Genomic DNA, 18070 nt, shown 5'->3' with positions numbered 1-18070 from the left:
CCAAATAGAGAACCACTCACCGCACCCTTAGTAATCAACTCTTCCTTCTCTTGAACCTCATAAACGGCAGCCCCAAACGACAATCAGGGTACTGGCATTCACGTGGCCCCCGTCAGTCTCGATACAACATTCCTTTCTAGTCTGTACTAAAGCTTTGCTTTGGAATAGAGCTTCCTTGATATGTGCAATCTGTGTGGGCTTTCATTCATTCTTGAATGAGAAGCCAAGGAACACCTGGCCCAGACCCCAAACACCAGTAACACCTCCCTACAGTCTCCAGAGCTTCCTGGACCCGGCTCTGTGTGAGTGATGGTCATGCCTTTCATGGAAACATCCCACATCTTAGAAATACTTAAGATGCAATATAAAAGCATATCTTATACTCTTTGATGGAAGCTTAATAAACACAGAAATAACCAATGATGGTACTTTGGCCATTTTCTCCTAATATTTTTCTTTATCTGAAACATACATTTTCATCCCAAATCTTTTCCTTTAAAAAAAAACTGAACTTTATATGAAGCGTTCCCCTGTGTGATTAAGGATATTTTCAAGGCATGGTCATTTAATGGTCAGGCACTCTGGCCCTACACACATCAGGCCTAGGTAGCCCTTCCTCTGGGGCTGATGTCATCATGGAGGGCCTCTGTACCTCTCCCGTACTAGACCTCTATAGGGATCTTCAAGAACTGAAATTCTGATGATAACATTCATTCGTTCATAGAGAGAGAAATGAGTCACCTCTCTGTGTCCATGAGCTCTGCATCCACAAACTCAACCTAAAACACAGCTGAAAAATACTTGGGAGCACCCCTGCCCCCTGTAAAGCCCAACTGCTTTCTGTATTGTACTGGGATAGACTTTTTTCTTATCACTGTTTTCTAAACAATAAACAACTCTACTACTGGATTATATATTATGCATTATCTGGATATGATTTCACGTATATAGGAGGATATGTGCAGGCTCTATGCAGATGCTACACCATTTCATATAAGGGGCTTTAGACCAAGCACTTTGGTATCTCTGTGGGTTCTGGACCTGGTCTCTGTGGACACCAAAGGGTCCACTGTAGTACTTCACCCTGAGGTCAGAAGAGATGGTTCCCAACTCAAGCAAGAGCAGCCACAAGAAGCAGAGGTCCCAGGGACAAATACCTCATGTGAATTAAACCTCACGGCCCTACTTCACTGTACTCATGGACATCCTCATGTCACCCTGCTTCTGATGACTAGCTACTGAGCCCAGAACCTTCATATATGCCTCCATTTTTTTTCTTGCCTTATAACTTCTTGTTTAGTAGCATACAGGTTACAAATAACTAAATATACTTTATCACTCACCAAGGTAAGACTTCCTTCCCTGTGCAGAACTGGAAGATTTACTAATCCTTCTCTTTAACCAGTTTTTAAAGATCAGGTTCCTCTAAGGTTTTCTCTGTACCATCTCTCCTGAAGTTCCCAAGTCATAAGCAAGAGGGTCAATGCAGACGTTGTTGTGGCAGATCCCTGGGAGGCTGTATAGTGTAGTTAACCATGCAGTAGGGGCAGGGGGGCTGCTCTGGGGTACAGTAGCCTGGCCTTATACTTAAGTGGGACACCAGGTTTAACTGGAAACACCTGCTCTGAAGGCGTCAGAGAGATTTGCTGAAAATAATAATAGCAAGGCTCAGGTGATGAGGATCTCAGAAGTCCAAGAGTGGTGCCCAGAGCACAAGGAGTCAGCCAGGTGGGCACAGGCAACAATGGAGGATCAGGATGGAGTCACAGGAAGAGCCTGTCCATGAAAGCTTGAAGGCCTCCAAAATGAGCAGCAGGGATGGGTTTCAGCTTGGCACCAGCTGCCTTCTCTTCGGCCCTCTACCTACTTCCTTCTACTCATTATCACCCTGCTACCTGAAATGCCAGGGTCAGCTACGCACAGGGACTCAGACACCATGTCACCTGCTGCTGGGAGGGGAGGTCCTCACTACAGCATGCCTCCCTCTGGCCAGCACACACCAGGATGTGCCATGGCTGGGAGCCCTGCCGTGGCTGCCAACCGTGACCAGATAGGGATCCTGGAAGTTCTCTTATGGTACAAGTCATGGTTTTCTGTCTAAGGCAGTGTTGGTAGCCAAATGAAGGAAAAAGTACCTGGCACACTTCATATGCTAGACTCCATTGAACCTCAGTTTTCCTATCTGTAGAAAACGGGCATAATTTTAATAACTAATTACTTCCTTCCTATTTTCTAAAGATATACCATATGATATTTATGAAGGAGGACATCTGCATACCTGCTAGCTATAAAGCCTAAGGAAGCAATGGATCCTATGAGTCTTTTGTGTAATGTAAGCAATAGGATGAGAAACAAGGAGGGAGGGTCCTACACATGTTTACCTTTTCTCACCCTGCTACTTCAAGGAAATTGCTCAGAATTGAGTTATTCATTCTCCTGTCTTTTAAATGTTATGCTTTTATACTTGTGTGTATATCTAAATAGCATAGTATTTACTTTTGCCCATTCTGGGAATTAAATCTTTGCTGATGATACAGATTATAAAGTTTCTCATCTTGTATTCACTATATATATATATATATATATATATATATATATATATATATATATATATACACACACACACACACACATATATATACATATATATGTGTGTGTATATATATATACATATAATTCCAGAGACTGAACCCAGGGCTTTGCATACAGAAAGCATTCTCTCACTAAGCCATGCCCCTTTCCACATAGGTTCTTCATTTAAACAATGCTAAGTGCTCATTTCCTTTTGAAATTAGTCATAATGAAGCCCAAGTCTGTCCTGGGCTTGCGGATATCTGTTGTAAAGTTCCTTCATCAGTTGCTTTCACCAGCCACTCCAGCCAGGGCACATGTGCACTAGGAACTGGATCATTGCATTTTCTCCTTTTGGGGTTGTAGGTAGAAGAACTGAGATGACCATGAGGCACCATCCATCCCCAGGCTCTGCTCTGCATGCCCAATACTTCTTAGCTCCACAGCTGTTTCAGGGATGCTGGGCCCCGGGAGCCAGCTCATTCTGCCATGACAGTGATGAAGTTTGCAGCAGACAAAGGCAGAGCCGCTCAGTGGGGAGACAGCCAGAGTCTCAGGTCTGTGTGACCTTGGGTGTGGACTCAGCCTCCCTGAGTCCCCATTTTCTACAGTGTCCACCACTGAGAGGACTAACGAAGATACAGGCTGAAGCCCTTGACCTTGGTTCCAGAGCCCAGCGTGGTGATAGAGAGGTGTGCACCTGCAGGGAAGTGGTTAGGTCCTGAGCGTACTGCCTACAAGTTAGTCAGCCTCAGATAATTGTCATACCAATGGAAAATAGACCAAGATGTCCTGGTTCTCGGTGCTGCTGCATAAATGGAAGAGTGTTCCTTATGCCTTTAAAGTTAGTGGCAGGCTCTCCGGGACAAGAGAGCTCACTGGTCATATGGGTGGCCAAAGCCAGTTCTGCGGTTCTAGTGCTGAAATTTAACCTGCTATTCTAAGGCCGTCCGTGCGGTTATAGATGGTGAGATGCCTGTTTCTAAATGAGAAGAATGGGATGCCAGGAGACATCCAAAAATACATGAAAACACACAGGCAGAGTGAGTCCCCAGCAGCACTCACAATGCTCTCCATCTTGAAGAGGGCTGACTGGCATGTGAGAAGTAAGTGTTGAGTAGTGAGATTTTCACAGTGCATCTATTTCCCCAGCACTGACAGTTGCCAACAGAAAAAAGGTAAATATTTTCAGTAGAAACCTGCTGCTCCAGCATTAGCTTCAAATATGAATGGCTCTCCGCAAATGCCAAGGAGGGTGGCGGGGAGAAACCCAGCCATCATTTCTCTAATGAAAAAAGAGAAGGGCCCATTTATTACAAATGGCTGGAGACAAAAATAATCGGGACAAATCATTTAGATGGCAAATTAATGCCTGTGGTTAGCTTGCTGCTGGGGTGCTCTCCCAGGGCAGGGTCAGAGCGTGTGACTGCACGTAAACACGGTTGACCCCTCCACTCTGACGGCGAGTCTGTGGGTTCTAGGGGGAAGAGTAGATATGATGACCTGGTGACTTTGTGTGGGGGCTGCTAATGGGAGACAGTCTCCACAAGGCAAGTCCAGGAGCCCCTAGAAGGCCGTCCTGGGGAGCAGTAGGCAGCTTGCCTCCTTTCCATAATGCGCACAGTCCCTTTAGATCCCCTAAACCTAACAGTTCAAATGCCCTGGGAGAACCTGGCTGAAATCAACCATTTTAGAAGTCTCTTGGTAAAAGTTAAAAGAAAACGCTAGTTTTCTCATAGTGATCCATCCTTCCTCCCTGTTCCTGATGTACGTGACCTTCTGAGCCACAGATTTGTGTAAGTAAGTCCAAGACAGCGACACACAGCCGGCCCTGTGAAGAGCACAAGATGTAGCCCTGGCCCACACACATGCGTGCCTGCGCACATGCACTGGTCCCATAGGAGAAGTCAGCCATCTTGCCTGCCTGCCTGCTGATGTCTGGAGGAAGGCAGGGGGGCTGCCATTCTGGGGCCACTTCTGTGTACTGAGCAGTAACGTATTTTGCCTTTAGCAGATGAGCAGCAGCGCAAGAGCAATGAACAGCAGCAAGGAAAATGAGATTGTAGCTTCCCGAGTGTGACAAATAGTCCTCCTCAACAAATCCAACTCATTAATCCTGAGTTTGTTCCAGTAAATCCACAGGGAAATGCTGGTTTGTTCGTCTGTTTTCCAGAAGAACCATAGTTCATTCTATTCCACGAGCAGCCATGCAGGGAAGTTTCAACAGTTGTTAAAAGGGCCACAGGTGGGATTGGAGAGATGGCTCAGCACTGGCGGCTTTCTCAGACTGCCTGGGTCTGGTTCCCGGGAGCTACGTGCCGGCCCACAGCTGCCTGTAATTCCACTAAAGAGGGTGTGATGCTCTCTTCTAACCTCCATGGGCACTAGGCACACACATGGTGCACATACGTACAAGCAAGCAAAACACTCACACACATAAAATAAAAATAATTTTTCAGCCTCCACAAATCCTCAAAACTGTCTAAGTCTCATAATCTCCTCGGAGCCTTTTAATCTCTAAATATGCCCCACCTGGCAGCCTTTGTCCAAGGACCCTGGAAGCTGAGGTCTAAAGAGCTGTCAAGACACATCTCTATATAGTCTGCCCAGGAAGTACAGGAGAGTGCAGTAGATCATCAGAAAGCCAGGTCTCTCTCAGCCTCCCATGCTACTACTGATCACACAGTATTCCATCTCTTCCCAGAGACAGAGGCAGCTGCAGTCAACAAACTACTGTATACCATGTGCACGCACCCATGGGCTGACTTGTATACCATGTGCATACACCCATGGGCTGACTTGTATACCATGTGCATGCACCCATGGGCTGACTTATATACCATGTGCATACACCCATGGGCTGACTTGTATACCATGTGCATACACCCATGGGCTGACTTGTATACCATGTGCATACACCCATGGGCTGACTTATATACCATGTGCACACACCCATGGGCTGACTTGTATACCATGTGCATACACCCATGGGCTGACTTATATACCATGTGCACACACCCATGGGCTGACTTGTATACCATATGCATACACCCATGGGCTGACTTGTATACCATGTGCATACACCCATGGGCTGACTTGTATACCATGTGCATACACCCATGGGCTGACTTGTATACCGTGTGCATGCACCCATGGGCTTCATGTCTGCACCAACAGGATGAGGCTCACCTCCAAGCAGGGTCTCATGTTAACTCTGCCTGCTGATGCATTGACACTTGAGGTCTTGTTAACCCTGAGGGAAGTCCCTTTTCTGCTTTGGCTAACTTCTAGACATAGTAAATGACTCCCATAGAAAAGCCAGTCTTTCACGTGGAAACCAAGCAATCCAGTCCCTACCTGCAACTTCCTTTACTGAGCCCTTGTAGTCTGACCAGTATTCCCGCTCTAAGGGGAGGTGGCAGTTAGCAGATGGCTAGGGACATTCACTCTCTTGCTGACATCATCTGAAGTAGCCAGTCTGCTCTCCTTGCTTCCCCTCGTCTTCCCCATGGAAACTGCAATCTTCTGCTTCCCCTTGCTCCTGACCAACCTTGGAGCATCCCCAGGAGGCTGGCCTGGTGTGATGTGGCCTGTCGTCTGCTCAGGAGCTGTGAGTCACAAGCTGCCTTTGCAATCAGTGGCAGTCATCTGCTCATCAGATGGCCTTGCCAAACCTAAGTTATAATGCAAACCATACTCCCTTTTCATAATTGGGTCCTGTTGGTGTCTCAAAGGCGACTAGAAAAGCCATCACTATCCTCTAAAGCCCTAGTTCTCAACCTTCCTAATGCTGCACCCCTCTTACACAGTTCCTCAGGTTGTGGTGACCCCCCCCAACCATAAAATTACTTTGTTGTGACTTCATAACTGTAATTTTGCTACTGTTATGAATCGTAGTGTATATATCTGATACGCAACTCCCGAAGGGGTCATGCATGCATGCAGGTTGAGAAACACTGGTCTGGAGAGGCGCTCTTTCATAGTCCCCATCATGGGGAACAAGGGCTAGAATCAGAAGAGAATTTTCCAGAGACTTAGGAATTCAGCAAGAGCTGGACGCTCTGGGCACAGGGCAGACAGCAAGCTCAAGAGTCACCCAGGACACCCACATATCTGCACCACAGTCAAGGACAGCAAGGAACCCCGATGCAGTGTGTGACTGAGAGGGGAAAAGGTAACTCGTGCCCTGAGCTGGCCTCTGAAGAAGGCAAGGGGACACTGGAAATAAGACATTGAGCATCCGTGAACATGAACGAGTGTAACCCTGGAGCTGGTCCCTAAGCTTGAGGCTCTGTTGGAGTCTGTCCTTCTCGGGGTCACCAGGAATAAAAGTCTCCTCAGTGTTTGGGGGATTACCTCAGGAACTCTGACCTGGGCAGCCCATGGTGTCAAGGAGCCAGAGTCACCTGTCCCATAGTGTGTGTGTACAACAGAGCTGTCTGGGGAGGCTATGACCGCCCAGGGTTTGTCTACCCGCTCCTTCCCGGAGCCTCCTGCAAGGCCTAGGAATTTCAGGCCCAGCAGGCAGGCACTTTAGACAAGAATGTGCGGGATAAAGGACAGAGAAGTAGGAACTCCTCTTCCTTGACAGCGCTGGTTCCCACATTCACCCAATCTCCCAAACCTCCTGTGCATTTTAAATCCTTCTGCTTTGAAGATTAATCTGGAGCTTAAACGGTTCCCTCAAAATGCTCGCAAGCCTAAACTGCTTAATGGAAACGCTAATGAGACTGAATTCTGTGACTGAAAATTAACATAATTAACCAATTTATGGGCACAGATTAATTTAGTTGTTATGTACTTAACATTTCATGTTTATGAAAGAGGGGAAAAAAAAAAACATGATTTAGTTCCCCAATCACAATGTAGAGCGAGAACGCCAAACAGAAATCTGTGGCTGTTTACTCTTCCTTCCCTGAGGACAAGGGAACAGAACAGAAACCACACACAGGCAGGCAGGCTGAGCAGGGGACACTGTTTCAAAGTGCCAGTCAAGCTCTGGGGTCCTAGGGTCCTCTCCTGCTCTGCACCCTGAGCCACCAGCTCCTGAGCAGGATCCAGTCCCCCAGCTAGTGAGGTTTCTCAGAAGCTGGAGGACCCTGAACTATGTGCCTCACGGTAGGGTGAGGTCTGAGTCTGATTAAGCAAAGAGCACAGCAAGGTGCTGGTCAAAGCTCGCCCCACACTACTGAGCATTTCTGACAGCCAAGTCAGCCTCGGCCCAGGCTGCACCTGTGTCCCCAGAGAGCTAGCTCATGTCAGAGGATGCTGAGCGGAGCGGAGGTGTGACTAGGAGGAGCTGGCATCCTGTAGGCTCACCTCCTCAGATGTGAGTTAGGCCTTTGCATTCTGCAGACACCTGCAGGATGGGCCACGCATGCCGGGGGATCTGGACTGGCAGGTAAAGTGCATCTGGAAGGGTGCAGCTAAGTCCCCCACACCAGGGCCAACTGACAGCTGGTGCAACAAGAGGAAGAAGCATGGCAAACCCAAAGACAGACAAACAGACACACAAAATGAGGGGATCTCTGGGCATGTCAGATTATTTTAAAAACAAAGTGAATACTTTGTTAAAATAGAATTTACGACTTCCCTTCTGTTTCTAGCCACTGGGCTGGCTCAGTGGCAGTGGACCTCAGACTGTCACTACTATGCCCTAACATCAAAGAGCTGGGACATCAGGCCTGCGCTCACCTGTTTCCTCTGCTTCTCGGCAACTGCCTGACCCTGGAGGTGGCAATTCACCTCCCTGCTCAGTTCTGTTTCCGGTGGTATGAAATTGGTCATGATAATGCCAACTCACAGATCCCATGTAGAGAGAGAGAGCTGAAGAGTTTGGGGGTGCATTCACAATTAAAAGCAGTCATAAATGGCTGCTACTGTTGTAGTAATAATAATAATATCCTAAGGAGACTGGAGCAAGCAGAAAGTGAACTGAGTGCACAGTCTCCTCAGGGTCCAAATGCCCAGAACTTAAAACACAGAAGAGAAGGAAAAGACCAGCTCTGGGTTAGGCATGCAAGGTGCTCAGAAGAACTGAGAGAGCGCAGATGAGAGGCAGGTAGCAGGAGGAAATATCCTGCTACAAGTCTGCTTGGAGGAGAGCAATTCCACAAGGGCTCAAACCCCTGAGGCCTGGGCTGCTAGGCTGAGCAGGGAGCGCACAGGATTTGTTCAGAGATGAATCAAGTGAGAGATGGCAGTAGGTCAGAGAGAGGGGATGACGTCCTGAGACTAGATACCTCACCCAGCACCCTTCCAAAAGGACAGGTCCTTCCAGCACCAGGTCCCTGTTTTCCCCCCTCACAGGTAGACCCCTGCCAGGAGACAGACTGATCACTCACAGCCAAGAGGATTTGTGAGTACAATTGTAAGCACACAACCAAACCCAGTAAATATCTGAAGAAAGCCAAACATCAAATTAGGAAGCAACTCAGCTATATGTCAAGGCTCATGCCCACAATTCAAGCATTGCAGAGCCCACGGAAGAAGGATGCAGAGTCTGGAGCCAGCATGAGCAACACAGCAGGATTCTGTCTCCAAAGAAACTCTCCAAGCTAGATGATTCCCCCAAAGACAGGGATAAGAGAGTACATGCAGGCAGGGGACCTCTGAAATAACTATCAGTATGCACAAAACAATGCAAGATGTCATAGTATCTGTTAAAATCAGCCAGAGCTCTCCTGTTCCCAGGAAGATGGGATAGACATTAGTCACTCTATTCTTCTTGCTTCACCAAGCCTGAGCCTGGGGATGGTACATGAAACAAAGAGGAACTCTGAAAGCAGACAGGCAGGCAGACTGGCTCAAGATCTTGTTCTGTTAAGAATGATATGGTAGTGGGATCTTGCAATGGTATCCCCAGGGGACTGGAGTTACAGATGGTTGTGAGCCATCATGGGAATCAAACTGAGGTCCTATGGAAGAGCAGTCAGTGCTCCTAACCACTGAGCCATCTCTCCAGCCCCATTGTATCTTTTGTGTGTGTGTGTGTGTGTGTGTGTGTGTGTGTGTGTGTGTGTGTGTGTTTTGGGGTTTGTCTTGTTGTTTTGTGACAGAGTCTTGCTGAGACAGGTTGGAAAGATGGAAACTTGTGGGCACATGATACTAGAGCAAGGAGGGCGGGGCTTGGAATGTCCTCACAGTAGCTGTGGTCTGGATTCTAGTACTCCTCACCCAAGAAATCTGGCTGAAGCTTTCACCAGCTGAGACTCAAGAGTTCCAACACAGTTAACAACATTTGTTTAAGGCTTTCTCCCTTCCCAACTGTAAACCCACACTTTTCTAGGAACCTCATGAGGAACCCACTTGTAGTAAAATGACGTGTCCTAACCCTAGTGGCTTCTGGTTTTATTTTTATTAGATTGTAATCCTATCTGACGCATCCCGAGAGCTGCCCTATAATCCTATTCAAAAAGAATGGGGGAAAAATCTTAGCAACCCTTCAAGATGCAACACGGGAGCCACCAGAAGAGTGTGAGACACTACGACTGCTCAGCCATGCAAGGGCACCTCTCCCTGAGAAGTGACGACAAGGCTCACACAGGACAGCCCTTCCCCGAGAAGCCACACCTGCTTTCAGGTTTGCCCAGTCTTTCCCCTAGAGCCTTTCTATGTTTAATAAACTCTAACTTTTTTCATATCCGTTTGTCCTGAAAATCCTTTCTTCAGCGTGACCGAGGATCCGGTTTTGACGGAGTAGAGGAGTCTGGAAAAGGACTCCCCTGCCTGCTTGGAGGACATTGTGGAGCAGTGTCTCTACCCCTGCTGCTGCTGACACTGCTATGTGCCTCAGGCTGGCCTTGAACTCTCCATCCCCCTGCCTCAGCTTCTCAAGAGCTAGGATTACAGGCACACACCACCACACTCCGTTTGCTGTCTTCTTCTTCTTTTAATCTCGTTTAATCCAGAGCTAGTGATGAAGCCGACGACAACCCAGAGATATTACTAGAGACAAACAAAAGTGAACAAAGACTCTGTTTCTCCAGTTTAAGCACCAGGAAAAGGGAATACTAGTAATCCGACAGGAAACTTCTACCAAACAATTGGTCTACCCCAGCCAAATAGTACAGGAAATCATGGGACCAGCCCACATAATTGGGTGGCATTCTTGGCCCTCCATCCCTGTGAAGAAGTAACTACCCCCCTCCACATATACACCCTAAGCCAAGGGGTGTCAGAAAGCAGGGCTTCTATCATTCTGGTCACACACACACATACACACCCTAAACCAAGTGGTGTCAGAAAGCAGGGCTTCTATCATTGTGGTCACACACACACACACACACACACACACACACAAAGGCCCTTCCCATGAAGTCACACAGGCATGAAAAGCCCATTCTTGACCTATAACCAGGCAGCATCCAGGTGCTTCCCTGATCTTCCCTGGAGCTGCATTAGGAAGTCTGGTGGGGATTGGCCACAGTAATGAGACAGCCCTCACAGTGATGTCACTGAAGACACACGGAGAGTAGAGTTCCCAGCATGCCCAGGATGAATGAAGAAGAGCATGGATGCTTGCACACACCTGCCCGAATGAAGCGGCTCCCACTTCCCTGTTGGAACCATGCCAGAGAAAGCTAAGACCCGGAGGCTTAAACAAGACTAGACTCTCATCACAAAATATACAACTTTCTAATGAAAGTCACATATCACAGCCGGGCGGTGGTGGTGCACGCCCTTAATCCCAGCACCCAGAGGGTTTGAGGCCAGCCTGGTCTACAGAGAGAGTTCCAGGACAGGCAGGACTCTATTACACAGAGACACTCTGCCTTGAAAAGCTGATGCCCCACTTCAGAAAAAAAGCTCTTCAGAAAACCATATATACCATCAAGTACAGGTGTGTAACAACAGCGAGGGAATGCCACAGTGGAGGGACAGTGTGAGGCAGCAAGAATGTTCTGGCAGGCAACCGCAAACATGCTTGACACAAATGAGAAAACATTAACAAAGCAGTGGAAATTATCAGCAGAGAAATAGAATCATAAGGAGAAAATAATCAAGTTGAACTGTTAGAACTGAAGGCACTGTCATCAAAACAACAGGCTCAGCAAATGCAAGGCACAAGGGGGAAAAGCATGGCATGTAAGACAGACCCATAGAAATGACCCACCAGAGCAGCAGGCAGGAAGCAAACGAACTCTAACAGAGCTCTAATATTGATGGCCCAGTGTCCATAAGGGAGCATTGAAAAAGCACTCAAAGGAGACTAAAGTCTACCCACGTTTTTCAAGAGACACAAAATTACAGGCTCACTGGGCATTGCTTCCTCTCTTGAGTTTTCTGAATCATATTTGATAGCTGAGGCAAACATGTCTGATGTGGTTCTAATATGTACATATTAAGACAGTTATAAATATTTTACAGGGAGAACAGTGAAGTGTAAAAGGGGGTAAGGGGTCTACACCTCACTCAAGCTGTCAAATAACTCTTCATAGTCAGATAAATTATATGTAATTTTATACATTAAAACATAGCATAGGTAAATCAAATTGGAATATAAACAATACTTAATCACCCTTCAGGAAGGCAAAGAAAAAGGACAAATAAAGTTACAGGAGACAAAACATAAAATGTCAAGCATGGAGGGATCAGACAGTAAGAGCAAGTACTGCTGTTGCAGATGACCTGAGTTCGGTTCCCAGCATCTACATCAGGAGGCTCACAACAGCCTGTAACTCCAGCTCCAGGAAATCTGAAAACCTCTTCCAACCCACGTGGGCACTGTATCCCATGTACAAATCCACACTCAGCCACATATGTATACACATAGTTTTAAAAATTTAATGTGTAAGACTTAAGCCCCAACGACATTAAATACAAGTGGTCAAAATAAAGTAGTTAAAAGTCATAGATTGGTAGTGTAGATTTAAAAATCCACACTTGGATATATAATCTCTACAAGAAACTTAATGTAAATATAACCAATCTAGGTAGATTTGAAGTGAAATGATAGGGAAAAAATAGATCACACAAGCAATCATGGAAAGAGAGCCAGAATAACATACTAACATCATAGGAAGTAACATTCCAAGTACAGGAAGGGACCAAAGACAGAGAGAACTTCTATCAGCAACACTGAATGGTGAAGACCAAGGGATAATGTTTTGAGATTTGGGTTTGAATTTAAAATAAAAAAAAAATCAATTTTGTAGAAAGAAAATAAAATTTTTAGATTTCAAAGACTCATAAAAGTTTACAATTTGTATAACCATCCGTGTGTATAGCAAACATTCAAAATTATGTTTCAAAGAATTTTGATTAAACAAATCAGAGTACTGAACAAAATAGTAAAAATTTAAAAATTCATATAAAAGAATAAGCTAAAAAACAGTGGCCATCAGAAAAATAGTCAAGTCTTTATAGTTAAGTGCACATAACTGTTGATATATGATGTAAATTTATTATAAATAATATAGAGTGAAAATCTGGATAAGGCGAGGGGCCAGGAAGCGACGGTAAAGGGAAGCAGGGCTATCTTGAGGCCCTTGCTTTGTTTAGAAGAGCATGAGCACTGCTGAATGTTAGACACTGAAGAAACAAAAACACACGTGACCCAGGGCAGTCAGGATCAGAACTAGAACACAAGATTAAGAAGAAGGAGGCTTGGTATGAACCCCAGTGGTAAGAGCATTTGCTTAACATATATAAGGCTCTGAGTTCACTCTCTCATACCACCAAAACAAGAAACAAAAAATGTGTACAGAAGAAACTGTATCTATAAAAGCAAACCATGTAAGGCTGTACGTATGAAAGAATTATATTTATGAAAATAAAGCATAGCAGAAATCAGCATATGTGTGAATATATCAAATTCCCTCTTCAAAGAGGCTCTTATGTTTAAAAAAATAAATCCAGATATGTTCTACTTCTAAAATCACAGCTAAAAAATAAAAGAAGATGAAAAATGTACAATAAAAGTTACAATAAAATAATCTAGCCAGTGTGTAAACATTAATATTAGCCAAAGTACAATTAAAGGCAAAAAATCAAGACATTATTTTTGTACCAATTGTAGATCCAATACACTAAGGAGACAGATTTTCTATATCACTTGGAGCATAACTGTAAAAGATATACAGCAAAAGCATAAAGAAACTGACAAGTCTGTAACTGTCATGGAGAACCACTGCCTTCCTCAGAAACAGACCAGGGAGATAAAAAGTAAGGCATAATACCAGGCATGAGCTCCTTGCTGGAGAGAGAACCTCAAAGCCAAGCAGAGAGTAGTTGGTTACCTCCATCACAGTCATGCCACTACTGCACAAGCAGGACCTTCTCTACTGCCAGGTTGTTAGTGACATTCATAGGATTCACTTGCAGGAAGGATCGCTGACACTTTTTCTTCCTCGGTCCACTGCATAGCCCATTTCAGCACTGTGAAATCTAGCTAGTAGGGAAGAAGTTTCCAGCTCATTTTTTTTTTTTCTTGATTCCTTTCTGTCTTATAACTGAGATGCAGAGTCTTCAGCATTAGACTTTTTGGGAACTCTTACCTGATACTTATAAACCTAGTCAAGAACACATGGTCGGGAGAGTTACAAGCTCTAGGAGGAACTTTCTACTGTTGTTTTGTTAAACTGATGACAGTGTCAAGCTGCCTTCTAAACATCTATGATTATACTCATAGATAAATGCTACCCTCATTCTTAATCAGAGAGGCCTCTTTGCAATGAATGGCAGTGAATGCAGAGACTCATAGCTTCCCAGGGTGTCAAGAATAAGTGATGGATGAATGCTTACTTGTAAATAATACATTTATGCCACCCCCTCTAAAGTTCAAAGAACATTACGGGAGAGAGGGTGGGACAGATATAAGAGCCAGAAGACGGGGGAAGCTCTGCTAAATGGCATCTTCTTGGCTTCACAAACTCATGGTTTGCTAAATGCCATCTTCTTTGGCAATCACAAACTCACTGGGCCTGCACAAGACTGGCCCTGTCAAAAATATATCCTGGATATGGGAGATGCTCATGGGCTGCTTTCCCTTCCTGCTGAGTTACTGGCCACTGAAACACTCTGGAGAATGGGAGTCATTGTTTTCGGTGGATAGTTCCAAACCCATGATCACATTAATGTCCCTGGTTAAATTCAGTGGGCCACAGAATAAAACCAAAATATATGAATGAGGGAAAAGGATTTATATGGAGAAGTATGAGGGAGATGGGGGTGAGATTAAACAGAATGCAAAAATACACACACATATATATAATACATATATATAGTGTATATGTCTGAAGTTGTCAAAGAAATTCAATTAGTAAGAAAGTCTCTAGAAATGTTTCATTAGGTTGATTAAACACTCTAGTGACAAATGCACATTTCTACAGGCACCTGGAAGGCAAGATCAAGGGACAAAGTGTCCAGTTTTACTAACAAGACTGTGACATGGCTGGGGGAACTTCTCCTTGAGTTAGGAATGGCCACCATGCAGTGCCAGTGACGGTTGCCTTGAGAGATGAGGCACTGCATGGCCAAAGCGTCCAGTTTTTAGTAGTAAACCCAACTGTTACACATTCTAATTTACATAAAATCCTTTGATTTGTGAATGCAAGCTCAAATCAAAACACTGTGAGGCACAGACCAAACACGGGTACCTTGAGAGCTGGTAGGCAGTCACACCTGCTAATCGGAGAATTCTTGAACCGGAGAACTTTTGACCCCTACAGCAGCAGCTAAACATCAGCAAGGAAGAATCAAAAGGATTTATCCAGTTAGAAAGTTTTATAAGTTCTAAATAACTCTGGGCTTAAAGAGAAAAATCAAAAGTATTCAGAAATGGCGTGGCAAGATAGCTCAGCGGAAGAACCTGCTGCCCAGCCCAAAGACCTGGGTTCAGTCCCAGGAAATCACATCAGAAACATAACTGACTTGAGTGTTGCCCTCCGAACTCCACACTTGTGCTGAGCACTCCCATACCCTCATCACACATACACATACAATAATAATAAATAAAAATAATAATTAAAAAGTACTCAGAAATAAATAGTAGTAACAGTGCAGTCTAATTAAGCCAGTGACAGGGGTCAAGGAGAACATGTAGATGGCATTCATCCATTCATTAGGACATAGAAAACCCCAAACTTAAAAACCTGACAGGTGTTCCTCATGGAGCTAGGAACAAACAATAATGAATGTAAGATAAAGGAATTAACAAATAAGAAAAGGTAGGAATTCATTAAACAGCAAAAAATTTATTAAAAAACAATTAAAAATTCAATTAAAAAAACCTCTAGTTGTCTGAAGGAACCCGTTTTTACAGGAAAGAATCTCTATCACCGATCATGGGGAAATTCAGACATCTTAAATAAAGTAAGGAACAACAATAAACATAGCAAAATATCTTTAAATTATGAGACTATATTATGTTTATGTCAGATTGAACCTCTGGAGAAATGAGTGATTTTTATAGAAAGATCCTCAAGGAGAATAAAAAGCCCACACCAACAGTGACCATAACCATACAGAATGACTAGTCAATCTACCCGCAAGCCAGACCACGCCCCTGATAGGAACCGTTTCAGGGCAGGGGTCAGAGTTCCCTAACTCATCCCACCAAACCACCCTAAGTGACACCCAAACAGGAACTGTGGTCTAATCTATTTTACAAACATACAAAACCATGCACAAAGTATCAACAACTGAATGCAGCCATGTACTGAAAGAACAATACTTGTGATCAAACAGAATTTATTCCAGGAGGGAAAGAAATACATACATTAATGTACTTCATTACATTACACAGACCCAATGGCACATGTAAGAAAGAATACAGTCATCTCTGTGGATGTTCCTTAAAGGAGCATCTAATAGAATTTAATATCCACTCCTAATCAAAACTTTCAGAAATCCAGGAATAAAATACAATTTACTCAATTTGACAAAGGCCAACAACAGGAAACTTACAAAAGAGAGCCACAAATGGTTTAATGCTATTCCTGTATGCATCAAATATGACCCATATGACAGAACCCATAAACCACGGCCATTCAGTAATTACCCAGAGTCCCTATATACTGATATAAGGCACGAAGAAGAAATGAGTCACCAGTGTTAGAGACAGCCCACCACTATCTCCACAGGTGCCTGCTCTTTACATATAGAAAAGTCACAAAACCTCACAGCACCCATAGCATTTAAACAAGGCAGCCAGAAACAACAACCAATGCCTTTCCTACATCTGCTTCCATAATGACTGATTATAAATATATATTAAATATCAACCCCGACATAAACCTAATTAATCATAAAAGTTCCATATGGAGAAAGTGATAAAACTTTTTAAGCAAAACTTTTAAAACAGCCTAAAAATATAGAAACCTACCATGATGCTCCCTGAGTGGGAAGACCCATTATTGTAAGGATGTCAATTCTCCCCCAAAGTAATCTATACTTTCTATACAATGCCAATCAAAACCCCAACAGGAATTTTCATGGAACTTGATGAGGAGAATCTCAAGTTCATCAGAAAGAGAAAATGTGCAAGAATAGCAGGAACATTTTTGATAAAGGACTCTAAGAGAAAATCTGTCCTGTTAGTTATTGAAAAACTCTCCAAATAATAATGATGGCATTGATAGAACTTAGAGACAGTGTAAGAAACCATCGGGGGAGCCTGTGTACATGTGGGATGCAGGACGGGACAGGCAGTATGCACGCCTAAGCTGAACCGCAATCTGAGGGAATGGTGTCAGCTTCTCCTTCACACTCACTATTGACAGAAAAAAAATTCCATAGGAATAAGGAGGTAAAAATAAAAGAAAATTCCGCTAAGGCTCTTGGATAAATTATTGTCCTAAGACCTACATTTTCAGAGGAAGCACAAGAGAACCAATTTTATTTTCATGGGCTTTTCTTAAGTTTGATTCCAAACTCCAGAGTCACAAAAGGAAGACAAACAAATTTGACATTATAAAAATTTCATCAGGTTTTTATTGGAATGTTACACATAGAAAAAGAACACAAATCGTCCACGTGTAGCTCAAGAACTTAATGAAAAATTAAAATCTTCTAAAATGAAATACATCAGAGACTATGGGTTAAGCACACTAGGGTTCCACTCTAAAACATTGTCTCTATTGGTCCCTGGGAATATTAATCTCTCCTGAACATAGGTGGTACACCTAATGGCCATCTGGCCAGGGGTGTTGATGACTGGGGGAATTTGTTTCATAAGATATAATTTGGATTGACTGTTTCCTTTGGCTATTTTTATGTAATAAAACTTACAAAAAACATACAGTTTCACAAAGAAAGTTGGTAAAATTTACTCCATTTGGATAAATAGGCAGTTTTGTGTTGTTTTTTAAGAGTCTATCTGTGAGGATTTTCAACTAAGTCTAAAAATGCTTTGCTACTTTTCTCTTCAAAAGGTGCAGCCAACTTCCTCTCCCTTTGGGGTGTAGCGATGCATTTCTGACAAGGAGAGTATGGCTGACAAGATGCATGTGACTTCTGGGACTTGGTCATAAAAGAGTCAACTGCAGTGAGAGAAGCT

General features: G+C 44.0%; 1 protein-coding gene across 2 annotated transcripts in view; it reads right to left on the bottom strand.

The window, feature by feature from the left end:
- Positions 1-18070, bottom strand: part of Pcsk6 (proprotein convertase subtilisin/kexin type 6) — a 179314-nt gene that overhangs the window by 88037 nt on the left and 73207 nt on the right. The window lies entirely within an intron of this gene.

Source organism: Onychomys torridus, chromosome 1, assembly GCF_903995425.1.
Source record: "Onychomys torridus chromosome 1, mOncTor1.1, whole genome shotgun sequence".
NCBI lineage: Eukaryota > Metazoa > Chordata > Mammalia > Rodentia > Cricetidae > Onychomys > Onychomys torridus.
Note: the sequence above shows the minus strand (reverse complement) of the source record. Positions and strands in the feature narration are given on the sequence as shown.